We start from the raw sequence: 10,879 nt of genomic DNA, 5'->3' as shown, positions 1-10,879 counted from the left end.
CCTGAGCCTCTCCAATGCCTAGAATTAATTAATTGATTCGTCCATTGATGATTTTTAAAGATGTTTCCCTCTAAAAATTGGTGGAGAGACACGGGTGGGTCCAAAGGGGTTGCCAAGATGGCCAGAAACCCAAATACTGTTACAGGCAAAACTCTTGGCATAAGAGCAAAGAAAGCCGGGCCATGGGATTGGACTGTGTTTCTGAGGTCGTGTCAACAGTCTCCTGGGCCACAGCTTTTGCTTGCTCAGAATGCAATTTGTTCAGGCAGTGCAGCTGGGGGCAGCAGGGCTTCGGGGACAAAAACCTTGGCTGGTGAGAGAAAATCAAAATAATCCCCATTAAGTTCCCATTATCTTAAAAATTAGAAACCCTAATGAGAAGCTTCCAGAGCAAGTGGAGCAGCAGGAGGGCCCCTCTGATGAACGCTGTCCTCCGGGAGGATGTCACTGGCACGGTGGGCAGGCTGACTGCCCCAGCACCTCAGAGCAGTTTCCCCGGAATCAGCCAAGATGGATTGGGCGCCCCTGGACTCAGAAGCCATGAACAGACAGAGAAGCAGCCCAGAAGCGAGGCCAACACCCCGAAGGAGACCCTGGGCCTGAGGGGTGATTGTCTTTAACCCTGCATATTGTTAACTGTTCCTCAGACGCTGAACAAATTTACCTTGGAAGGTCCCAGATTCTAAGTGTGGTGCCACCTAAAGGCAGGTAAAATGCCCGGTAAATGTTGTCAGCCTGTGTTCCCCTCAGATTTCAGGTGGAGGAGCCTCTTACATACAAGAAGGTAGCTGGGGATGCTTCCTCCCCCGGCAGTGAGCTACTGTGGAAACACTGCTCTCACAGCCCTGGCAAATGGCCTCCAGGGTTTTCTGTCCAAACACTACATCTCCTCACCAGCTCTGCATCACATCTTGACGCTGCGTGGCCCAGTAGTATCACATCATGCGGTGGCACTGGGCCAGGAGCGTGCCCGGAGCACTTAGCACCATACAGGGAGTCTGCGGGGCCTGCAAGCTCCCTTCCCCGCACTCCTACTGGAGCATAGGAGATTATCAGGCGGCAAGTCATGGTGTTGTTATTATTACCCTGATGTGTAATAAATCTACATGGTGCAATAAATTAAGGCAAGGCTCTGTTCTCACTTTACACACTGCCAATAGTTTTATTGTAACAGCTCGAAGATGTGAGTTTTCCTTTTTAGGCAGAGCAGAGGAAGCTGTGAAATGTGAAGAGAGAACAAAAGGAGATGAATGTAGTTTGCAAGACAGGTTTTGTACGCCCGATGGCTCATCAGGACATCCAACACCTAACATTTTTGTGCTGAATGGTATCAGGAAACTGGGATGCCTTACAATGCCCACAAGAATTCATTTGAATTTATTTTCATATCAATGTATCTGCATTCTGCAGAGCCGAATTCTCTAACGAGACTTTCAGCGCTTTTCTTTCAGGGGTGAACCTGAGCTGATTGTAAGATCACAAATGGGTTTGGGAACTCATTAAAGTCAGCAAATGAGCATTAGGGAGGTAGTTGCATAGGCTGAGATTGTGATAATCTGTTCATTTTGGCAATTACAGCTCAGGGGATGAAGAGAGGGGTGGCAGGACCCTACAACTATATGCGCCCCCAGGAAGATTATGATTCATCTCAGAACCCTGTCCAGAGACGCACACGCTCTGGCTTTTCTTCCTTTACACCATTCACCTCAGTTCTACAGGAGGCGAGGGAAGGCCTCGAGAAAGGTTTGCCCTCTATCCCTTGCCAAGTTCAAAGCCCAGGCAAGGCCTCCAATCATGTCCCCACCGTACCTGACACTTAATGACACTTAATGCATTTTGTCAGGCATCCTGTTCTTGGTAGCAAATTGTTAGTCATTCAAGATTTCTTAACCCCCTGGTGTGAGAGCCTTCCTTTTATCTTCTTCCTCTTCAGGTCTCACGGGTCTGTGCTTTACGTGTCATTGTAGCCCCTGAACGCTTATTACGCTGTTGAGCACATAGTTGACACTTAACATAGAAGGACTGTTAACATAGGACTGTTGATGGGGCGCCTTGGTGGCTCAGTCGGTTAAGCGTCTGCCTTTGGCTCAGGTCATGATCCCGGAGTCCCAGGATGGAGCCCAGCATCGGGTTCCCTACTCAGTGGGGAGTCTGCTTCTCCCTCTGCCCTTCGCCCCACTTGTGCCCTCTCTCTCTTTCTCTCAAATAAATAAATAAAAATCTTTAAAAAAAACTGAATGTTGTTGAGTTGACTTTCAAAATAGTCATCTAGCTCATTCTATGACTACCAGCTCTGTCCCCCTGGTTTACCATCATCCCAGTATTGTCCTTAATGACCTTCCAGTCCAAAACAACTGACTCCCTTGGTACTCCCCTTGGCAAAACCCTAATGCTCACCCTTTTACTCCTCCTTAGAAAATCCCATACTTCTTCATTGTAGCAAATGCTAAGACAGGAGATTTCATTCTCTGAGCTTGGATGGTCTCATGAATTCTATTTTTCTCTTCTAGGTTTTTCCCCTAATACTTTCTACTTCTGGTTAATCTGTAACAAGCTTAATCACTACAAACTCTGGAAAAGCTGAGGTCATAACTTCTGAATCTGGTTTGAATTTGGGATTTGCTCCTGCAACTCAAAATTAATATTATAAATTTACTGGAAGTGTGTTTTCTACTTTCTGGCCTCAAACTAATATTTTTTACACACAAAGATTGGTATCTGGTTCAATTAAGTTATTAAATGAAAAAGAAATTTCCAACTCCTTCCCTGGCCTTTCCCTATCTCACCACTGCCCCGCCCCCCACTGGAGTTACTGGCGATGAGAAAGATGCAGTCCTTGCTTGAAATCCCCTTAGGTTGTATCATTGTTTGGAACTTATTGGTTCTCATCCAGAAGCAGACAGGGACAAAGCAAGGAGTTACTATTTTAACTCAGCCATATAAAGTAGCACAGGGGCACCTGGGTGGCTCAGTCCGTTAAGCATCTGACTCTTGATCTCAGCTCAGGTCTTCATCTCAGTGTCGTGAGTTCAAGCCCATGCCCAGTGAATGCTAATGAATATTTATCGAGCACTTCTGTTGCTCCCAGTACTGTATTGTCCATTATATTATCTCATTTAACTTAATTCTTGCCCTTTCAGGTAGTATTGATGTTTTCATTTTATAAATGAGGAAGCAAATGTTTAAAAGTACTAACTAGGTGACTTGTGTTGAGTGGTAGAACCAGATTTTTGGATACTAGGTCTACTGTTCTTTTCATTTCGTCATGTTTCCTCTTGTCTGCTTCTTAACTGTATGCTAATAGAATCCTATATGCAAGAACTGGAACTCCGTACAAGATGGCGGCTCTTAAAAGAACCTACAGAGCATGAAATCCCGTTACAGCAAATATTATTCTGACACAACCCCTTCTAGAGCTGGCACTGGCTCCTGGGTTTCATCCAGTAAATACTCAAGTGATACTTCACGAGCGTTTATACAAATTTCTCAGTGGAAATTTGGCATTTAGGACATCTTTAAGATTGGGTCCAAGTGTTAAGCAAAGAAACAGGAAGACTGATAGTAAGATGTTGGTTGTATGTTCCTTTATGCTATAGCTTCTAAAAGTTATCCTCATTTAATTGGTTGTAAACAAAATTGAAAGTACCATGAAAATAGTACCTTTAAAAGGGCCCCTGGAATCATGTCAATTCAAGATAAAACTGGGGGTTAGTAAATAACCATTTATGTGTCCTACAAAAGTATGTTTCTCAGCATTGACTATGTGTCAGTTACCATTATGAATTTTTATGTATTATTTCATCTTCACAACAACTCAACGAGGTAAATGCTATTTTCATTTTATACACAGAGAAACTCAGGCTCAGAGAGGTTAAGTAATATGACCAAGGTCACATAGCTGATGAGTGGCAGGACTAGAATTTGAACTCACTCACACAGGATGATTCCAGAGCCTACATGTTTAGTCACACTTAGAGTTGCCAGATAAAATACAGAATGTCCTGAATTTCAGATAAACAAACTCCAAATATTGCATGGAGCATATTTATACTAAAAGCATATCTGTTGTTTATCTGAAATTCAAATTTAACTGGACATCTTGTCTTTTTACTAGTCAAATCCAGCAAACCTAAGCACACTATGTTGCCTTCTGTAAATTCATAGATCTATCTATATTCAGGTTGCTTAATTCAGTGCTTTACATGTGCTTGAATTTTATTACAGAATAAATTACATTAACTTATATCCACAAAGCTGCGGCAAGCCCTCTTGGATTCCTTTTCCCTCCATTTATTGATGGCTGGGGACAGCCTTCTCCTTGATAGCACAGTTCAGTGCAAGCTTTTCTCTCCTGATAAGAAAAAACTTTGCTTGCTGTTGGCGCATTCTGGCCTCCTGCCTACATTGGGCTTTCCCTTCAGTGGCCAGCAGTGTCCTCCCTGGTGCTCATCCTTATCCAACTTCCTTGCTGCAGAAATCCTTGATTCTTTCTAGGAGTTAGAGTGCCGAGTGGCTGCATAGATGCTTCCTTCCAGATGAGTGTTCCCAGGAGGTAATGGAAAAGGAGTTGTCTACCTCTTAGCAGAAAGGGGCCCTGATATAAAGTCTGTGGTATAAAACATATAAATAGGCAGTGCATACACCCCAAAACAAACAACTCTTGCTTATCTGTGTGTGCACTCTCCACTCCAATGTAGTTCCCCACAAGGCACGACGTGCACCTGACTGCCTCCTGTTACCACCCAAACGACCTGTGCTGCAGAAATAGAAACTGCCTTTAATGGCCACTTAGGAGACACATGGATTGCCCCCCAGATCACAAATGCATTAAAAAATAAATATAAAGGGCTTTGGAATTAGCTCATGTTTATTATCTTTTAGTAATATGAATAATTGAAAAGTGACCACCTATTTACAAGCCTGGATAGTTACAGAATCACTCTGATAGTCCAGGTTTTTTAAATCTTTCAAATGGCATGAATTTTTATGAGCCCCGGATGAAATAATGATAGATAATATTTATTATAACATAAAGCAACATCTTGTCATCGTGTGATAGGCTCCGTGACAGCACTTTACATGCCCGATCACATAATTTTTACCAAAACCCTGTGAAATTCTGTACTTTTATTATATCACAGGTAAGAACACAGAGGCTGCAAGAGGTTAAGCAATTTGCCCAAGGTTGCACAGTTGGTCGGTGGCAGAACTTGCATTTAAACCCATGTAGTCTCACTCCAGAGACCACATGCTTAATTATGAGCAATAACGCCTCCGTGGCATCAGATCAGTAGACATAGCTTCTGCAGTGAAAAAGCAGTTTTGGTTTTGTTTTTAAATTCAAATTTGTTGTTAACTCTTTCATTCTGAACGCATGAGGTGTTCTCTTTCCGAAAAAGTAAAGGATATCCAGGAGGAGAAAAGGTGGGTGGCAAATAGCCAAACTGGTCAGGATTAAATTAGATCATTAAATCCCTACAAACATACAACCTACTAAGACTGAATCATGAAGAAATAGAAAATCTGAGCAGATCAATTACTAGTAAGGAGACTGAATCAGTAATCAAAAACCTCCCAATGAACCAAAGTCCAGGACCAGATGGCTTCCCTGGTGAACTCTACTAAACATTCAGAGGAGAATTAATACCAATCCTTCTCAAACTCTTCCAAAAAGATAGAAGAGGGGGGAGTACTTCCAAACTCATTTTATAAGGCTGGCATTACCCTGATACCAAGACCAGACAAGGAAGCCACAGGAAAAGAAAATTACAGGCCAAGATTCCCGATGAATATAGATGTAAAAATCCTCAACAAAACATCAGCAAACTGAATTCAACAACACATTAAAAGGATCATATATCATGATCAAGTAGGATTTGTTCTAGGGATGCAAGGCTGGTTCAACAACTGCACATCAGTCAGGGTAATACACCATATTGACAAAATTAATAGATGCAGAAAAAGTCTTTGACAGTATTCAACATCCATTTATGATAAAAACAAAGAGGGTATAGAGGGAACAGACCTTAATATAAAGGCTACAAAGGACAATCCCACAGCTAGTATCATACTCAATGGTGAAAATCTGAAAGCTCTTCCTCTAAAATCAGGAACAAGACAAGGATGCCCACTTTCACCACTTTTATTTAATACAGTTTGGAAGTCCTAGCCAGAGCAATTAGGCAAGAAAAGGAAAAAAAATAGTCATCCAAGTTGGAAAGGAAGAGGTAAAAGTGTCACTATTTGCAGATGACATGATATTATATATAGAAAACCCTAAAGTTTCCATTGAAAAACTATTAGGATAAATGAATTCAGTAATGTTGCAGAATACAAAATCAATACACATGCACATAAATTTCTATACTAATAATAAACTATAAGAAAGAGAAATTAAGAAAATAATCCCATTTACAATTGCACACACACCCCTCCCCCACCCATAGGAGAAAACTTAGAAGGTAAGCTCCTTCACATAGGTCTGGTGATGATTTTTCTAAATCTGACACCAAAGATAAGAGCACCAAAAGCAAAAATAAACAAGTGGGATTACATCAAACTAAAAAATTTCTGCCCAGAAAAGGAAACCATCGACAAAGTAAGAAGGCAATCTACTTACTGGGAGAAAAGATTTGCAAATCCTATATCTGAAAGGGGTTATTATCCAAACTATACAAAGAACTCAAGCAACTCAATAGCCAAAAAAAAAAAAACCCTAAAAAAACCAAAAAAAATATCTGATTTTAAAATGGACAGAAAGTCTAAATAGACATTATTCCAAAGAACAATGACAAGACATTGTTCTTGCCAACAGGTACATGAAAGATGCTCAACATCACTCATCATCAGGGAAATACAAGTCAGAACCACAATGAGATATCACCTCACACCTGTCGGAATAGCTATTATAACAACAACAACAACAATAAGAGAAAACAAGTGTTAATGAGGATGTGGAGAAAAGGGAACCCTGTGCACTGTTAGTGGGAATGCAAATTGGTGCAGCCACTATGGGAAACTGTATGGAGGTTCCTCAAAAATGAAAAACAGAACTCCCATATGATCCAGTAATTCCAGTACTGGGTATTTATCCAAAGTCAATGAAAATCTAACTCAGAAGGATACCTGCAACCCCATGTTCACTGCAACACTATTTACAATAGCCAACCTATGGAAACAACATAAGTGTCCATGGATGGATTAATGGGTAAAGAAATTTATATACACACACACAGACACACACGTATGTGAAATAAGTCAGAGAATACAAATACTACAAAATCTCTCTTTTATTTGGAATCTAGAAAACAAAATAAAACAAAACAAAACCCAAGCTCATAGATACAGAGAACAAATTGGTGAGGTGAGATGGGGGTGGGAGAGTAGGAGAAATAGGTGGAAAGGGTCAAAAGGTTAAAAAACAAAATGGATGCTGTATGACTAGTACCCAACTCATACCACACGTGACTCACCACACGAGTCCGTCAGGCAACACTTGTACTGGTTTCTGCCCTGCTCAACTGGACAAGTCTCCTGATCGCTCGGTTGCATGTCCCAGCAATCTCAAGTTGCCACAAAGGATTCTAAGTGCTTACTCTTGTTTTCTGCACTTAATGTCAACCGGTGCTATGATCTGAATGTCTGTATCCCCCTACAATTCATATGTTGAAATCCTAGCCCCCAAAGATGATGATGGTATTAGGAGGTGGGGACTTGGGAGACCTTGCTTAGGTCATAAGGGTAGAGGTCTCACGAATGGGACTGGTGCCCTTATAAAAAAAAGGTTGCAGAAAGATCTCTAGCCCCTTCCACCAGGTAAGGACACAGCAAGAAGGCACCACTGTAAACCAGAAAGCAAGCTCTAACCAGAATGTGACCTTGCTTTACTTTGATCTCAAGACTTTCAGCCTCCAGAACTTGAAAAAGAAATTTCTGTTGTTTACAAGCTATCCAGTCTGTGGTGTTTTGTGACAACAGCCCGAATGGACCAAGACAACTGGTAATAAAAAAATTTTGTGGGCCAGCACCAGTTTGTGAACCATACTTTGAATAGCACTAATAAAGAAAAGATCAGCTTAGCACGTAATTAATTAAAATATACAAAAATGTTAACGAATTAGATGGTTGGCTTATATTCTCTCCCTAGCCCTCCCTCTACAACACACACACACACACATACACACACACACCCCCATTCCTGAAATATTTATTGAGAACCTACAATATGCCTCCTATATTCTAGGCTTTGAGAATACAGTAATGAACAAAACAGATCAAGTCCGTGCCCTCTGGGAATTTATATTCTAATCCAATCAATGTTTTGACACCCAAAGGTCTCGGTTCCTGTTTGAGATCTTGCCAATTAATAGCTCTGTGCTTCTGTGCAATTCATTTAATCCCTTTGAGCAAGTTTTCCCTTCTGCAAAATGAGACTTATACCTACTTTAATGATATTGTTGGTAGGATTAAATTAGGTACTGTAGAGTCATTTTGGAAACTGTAAAATGGTATACCAATGCCAGGTCCTTTGTATTTTTTTTTTTTGCAACAAGCATAAAGTAGCAAGCACTCAGTTAAGATTTGTCGACTAAATGTTTGTAAGGTCCTATATGTGTGAGGTATATTTTTTGTGTAAAATATGCCTGCTCTTCAAATCCTTAAAACCACTGCACCAACAAGAAAAGTGTATTAGGTATTGCGGGGCATAGCATATGTAATTCTACTCTTGGGTTACAGGTTTCCAAGAGTCCTGGTCTAAAAACACATTTTCTAAACATTGACTGGATGGAAGCCTCTTTTTATTGATTTGTATCACAATCTGAATGCTTTTTTTTTTTTTAAAGATTTTATTTATTTATTTGACAGAGAGAGAGAGAGAACAAGTAGGTAGAGAGGCAGGCAGAGGGAGAGGGAGAAGCAGGCTCCCCGCTGAGCAGGGAGCCCGATGTGGGGCTCGATCCCAGGACCCTGGGATAATGACCTGAGCCGAAGGCAGCAGCTTAACCGACTGAGCCACCCAGGTTCCCCAATCTGAATGCTTCTTAAAGGGCCTTTCCATAAATTGACCATCAGAGTAGCTAGCTGTGTTGTTCCTGCTAGTTCTAAGCATACCTGCGCTCTCTAGGATTATGAGATAGAACGGAGTTGTAAAAGTGCCCTAAGTTGGGAAGTGTTTGGAAGAAATTCTCAGTGAACAGTAGCATGAAAAGAAGTATAGTTAGTCTGTTTCTCTTCAAAAGTTTGAATCTCATGTTAGGAAATGTCATGGTTATGTTTTTGTTTTAATTTTAAGGTCAGTTCATTGAGTCCAGTGATGAAAGCTAGCAAAAGAATATGCTCCTGAAAACGATTTTTTCTTAGAAAAAAAAGGCAAATCACCACCCTCTCAGCTCACTGTGGCAGTCAAGCTCTGCAGAGAGGAAGATCCATTCACCAGTCCAGTCACTCTCTGGGTCAGTGGGATTGTAGGTGAGATCGTCCTCACATGCAGCTCCTGGAACAAAGACTCATCCACTTCCACGTTGTTTCTAGCATCCTCCAAGAACTGGCTATTAGTTGTGTCCTGATTATGATCTATTTCAAAAAGCTGTTTCCCGCCTCATTTTTTTCTCCTGCTGGTTCTTCTTTCATTCATTGCTTCTTAATTTCCAAGAGCGCTGCCCCAAACCTGGCGTTCCAACTTAAGAAATTCTCAGTTGTAATAGGAGTGCCGTGAAATAATTGCTTTTTGGCTTCTTCTGCTTCTTGTCCTTTTTTTGTTTCTCCCCAGTATAAGGACATTCTCTCTGAGGGTCAGTGATTGTACTCAGAGTCAGAGAGAGGCACAAATGCTCTTCAGATTCCACAAAAGTGTACAACTCGATTCAGTGGCTGGCTGAGGAGTACCTCATACATATAAGCTGCACGGCGTAATTAAAACACGGTGATCTACAAGAAGGGATATGTAGTAATGGGAATAAAATGACTGCATAAAACATATGACAAGGCAGCACGACGTAATTAAAACACGATGATCTACAAGAAGGGATATGTAGTAATGGGAATAAAATGACTGCATAAAGGCAGCACATCAGTGCCACAGGTGAGGTGAAAACCGAAACTGTGGGGCTTCAGAGGAGAGGAAAAATCAGAAAAGGCTCCGGGTAGCTACTGCAACATGAGACAGGCCTCCAAGGATTTCAACAGATTCGGGGTCTGCAAGAAGGGACGGGGGGCATTGCTCCAGGCAAAGACAATGTAGGCAAAGGGGTTGGCTCCTTTTTGAGAAGTCGGTTGGAATTACAGACAGTAGTTTCAGGCTTACTTGAGAACCAGCTCTTTCTAAATAAGGGTGTCCTGCAAGGTGAGGCCGGAAAAGTAGGATGGAGCCACGTTCCTGGGCAAACGCCAGTTTGAAATTGATGGAGAAATAGCGATAATTTTAAAAATAGGGTGGAGTCCTGATTTGGCCACTGCTTTAGAGAGGTGGTTCCGGCAAGAACACAGGATGGACGGAAGGGAAAGGAACTAAGCAGGAGACCAAAGAGGAGACTACAGGAAAAGTCTGGACTAGAGGTAATCAGTCATGGCAGTGGAAGGAGAGAGGAGCGGCTGGTAGAAGAGACGTTGTGTAGGAAGGACCTCTACCCGTCTGTCCGATATAGGAGCCCCCAGCCATATGGGCCCATTTAAGTCTAATTTAAATTTGTTGAAGTTAAATAAGATTGAAAATCCAGTTCCTCAGTCGTGTTAGCCACATTTCAAGGGCTTGATAGCCACATGGGGCTATTGGACCAGACTATGTAGATAAAGAACATGGCAGAATGTTCCACTGGACGGTGCAGATTGTTACACTTTGGGGACTGACGGGGCACAGGGATGGGGAAGATTATAGGCAGCT

The sequence above is a fragment of the Halichoerus grypus genome, chromosome 5 (genome assembly GCF_964656455.1).
Source record: "Halichoerus grypus chromosome 5, mHalGry1.hap1.1, whole genome shotgun sequence".
Classification (NCBI taxonomy): domain Eukaryota; kingdom Metazoa; phylum Chordata; class Mammalia; order Carnivora; family Phocidae; genus Halichoerus; species Halichoerus grypus.
The sequence above is the reverse complement of the archived record's forward strand: the minus strand, read 5'-3'. Positions refer to the sequence as shown.